Source organism: Mandrillus leucophaeus, unplaced genomic scaffold, assembly GCF_000951045.1.
Source record: "Mandrillus leucophaeus isolate KB7577 unplaced genomic scaffold, Mleu.le_1.0 Scaffold93, whole genome shotgun sequence".
Lineage (NCBI taxonomy): Eukaryota > Metazoa > Chordata > Mammalia > Primates > Cercopithecidae > Mandrillus > Mandrillus leucophaeus.
In genome coordinates, this window is record NW_012110141.1 from 2,907,425 (window position 1) to 2,910,283 (window position 2,859).

A 2,859-nucleotide genomic window follows, 5' to 3' on the forward strand; every position below is an offset into this window, starting at 1 on the left:
GGGAGGCAGAGGTTGTGGTGAGCCAAGATTGCACCACTGCACTCCAGCCTGGGCAACAGGCAAAAGTCTGTCAAAAAAAAAAAAAAAAAAAAAAAGGAAGAAGAAGAAGAAGACTGCATGAAAATTTGTTCTGTTCTTTGAGATACTAGAAATGTAGATACTAACATATTGGGTTTAATGGCAAAAACTGCAATTACTTTTGCACCAACCTGAAATAATTGAAAAGTGGCAACTTAGAGCAGCTTTCTGTTCTTTCTACATAATATCAAGATATGGGAACAATCCTGAAGACAGGCAGTCTGAAAATTACTTATGAGTCATCCACAGACTGTTTCTAAAGGAAAAGCAAGAATCTTCAGATGCCCAAAAGATGGAGGAGACCTGAGAGTTCCTACAGTGGTTTAGAATGTGTTCCTCTGTGCTGGAAGATAGCTTGAAAAGACTTTGCTGTCTTTGTAATCTTTACATATCTATGATTGCTATAAAGTCAGCTTTGTTCCCTATTTCTAGACCCATCATATACTGGAATGAAGAGCATCTCAATTCAGAGGTCTATTATTTTTGGGGGTGGGTGTCAGAGGGCATATGGCATTAGAAGCAACTCTGTATACAACTGAAAGCAGTCTTGTAGCTATTTGGGATCTGGGAAGTGTACATGTTAACTACCCCCACCCCCCAAAAAAAGAAGAGGACTTTAACAAACTTTGAAAGTGATCATGAGGGCTGGACGCGGTGGCTCATGCCTGTAATCCCAGAGCTTTGGGAGGCCGAAGCAGGTGGATCACCTGAGGTCAGGAATTCAAGACCAGCCTGGCCAGCATGGTGAAACCCCATCTCTACTAAAAATACAAAAATTAGCCAGGTGTGGTGGTGGGCACCTGCAGTCCCAGCTACTCGGGAGGCTGAGGCAGGAGAATTGCTTGAACCGGAGAGGCAGACGTTGCAGTGAGCCAAGACCGCGCCATTGTATGTTGCACTCCAGCCTGAGCAACAAGAGTGAAACTCCGTCTCAAAAAAAAAAAAAAAAAAAAAAAAAAAGAAAGTGAGTAATAAATAATAACTAAAAGTGAAAGCATAAGGGGGCAAGCAGAATATTAGATGCCGCTCTCCCGGAGGTAATCAGAGGGGCCATTGACTGGGGTAGTTATTGTGGGAGGAAGCCTGCAGGTGAACCAGGGTTTTATTGTTAACTGGTGTTTGGACTGAGGAAGATGGGCGGAGCCAGGAGAGGAGATGAGGCTACCTGGAAGCGGGGGCGAGGCGTGGGGAGGACAGAAGGCCTTTACTGAAAAAAACGTCAGGTCCCTCTGGCGGAGTTTCAGCTGCTGCCTCAGCACTTTAGTCATCCCTGTAGTTGAGCAATTCTCCTGACGTGTCACCATGTGTTTACATATCTTTGTCTTCATCACACTGTGAGCAGCCTCCCTTTTATAAATTGTCATTATCTTCTCTATAGCTACCCCAGGGTATATGGTAGGCATTCAAGAAAGGTTTGTTAAAGGAGAGTTATGATTCCAGTCTACTTTACAGTGTACACGTTAACTAAATTGTTTGGTGAACCTGTAAACTTTTTGTTTTTGTTTTGAGACGGAGTTTCACTCTTGTCACCCAGGCTGGAGTACAGTGGCGTGATCTCAGCTTACTGAAACCTCCACCTCCCGAGTTCAAGTGATCCTCCTGCCTCAGTCTCCCAAGTAGCTGGGACTACAGGCGCCTGCCACCATGCCCAGCTAATTTTATTGTATTTTTAGTAGAGACAGGGTTTCACCATGTTGGTCAGGCTGGTCTCAAATTCCTGACCTCAGTTGATCCACCCGCCTTGGCCTCCCAAAGTGCTGGGATTACAGGCGTGAACCAGTGCGCCCGGCTGAACCGTAAACTTTTCAATGTTAGTTTTTTTTGCTCCCAGTCATTGATACATTATAACCATATTGCAGATATATACATAGATATACATATATAGGTATATGTGTGTGTTTTTCTCAAGAATCTCCACATTCTTGAGAAAATATGACTAAGAGGCATTTAGTTTATCACATTAATTTGAGGTCTTCTGACTAACTTATTTCTTATTTTATTTTTTGAGACAGTGTCTTGTTCTGTCACCCAGGCTGGAGTGTAGTGGTGCAGTCATAGCTTACTGCAGCCTCAAACTCCTGGGCTCAAGCAATCCTCTCCCCTCAGTCCTCGAGTAGCTGGGACTACAGGCACATGCTACCATGCCCAGATAATTTTATTTTATTATTATTTTTTGTAGAGACAGGGTCTCATTATGTTGTCCAGGCTGAACTCAAATCCCTAGGCTCAAGCAATCCTCCAATCTAGCCTCCAAAAGTGCTGGGATTACAAGCATGAGCCCCTGCACCCAGCTGACCAACCTGTTTCAGAGACCTTATATATTGTAATATACACTGAAAAGTGTTGAAAAAATTGTCCATTGCACAAACAATAACTAACTTTAAAAAGAAAAATATATGCACAAGCCTGTTTTTTCATGAAGTCATTTTTTTGCATACTTTCTAGTTCTTATATTTTTAAAATAATTTTGTCATTGTCATCATCATATTAGATATAATTTGTGTTTTTGTTGATAATTATAGCATTATCATTCTCCTTGTCATACAATTTTTTTTTTTTTTTTTTTTTTGAGACAGAGTCTCGCTCTGTTGCCTAGGCTGGAGTGCAGTGGCACCATCTCAGCTCACTCCACCTCCCGGGTTCACGCCACTCTCCAGCCTCAGCCTCCCGAGTAACTGGGACTACAGGCACCCACCACCACGCCCAGCTAATTTTTTGTGTTTTTAGTAGAGGTAGTGTTTCACTGTGTTAGCCAGGATGGTCTCGATCTCCTGACCTCGT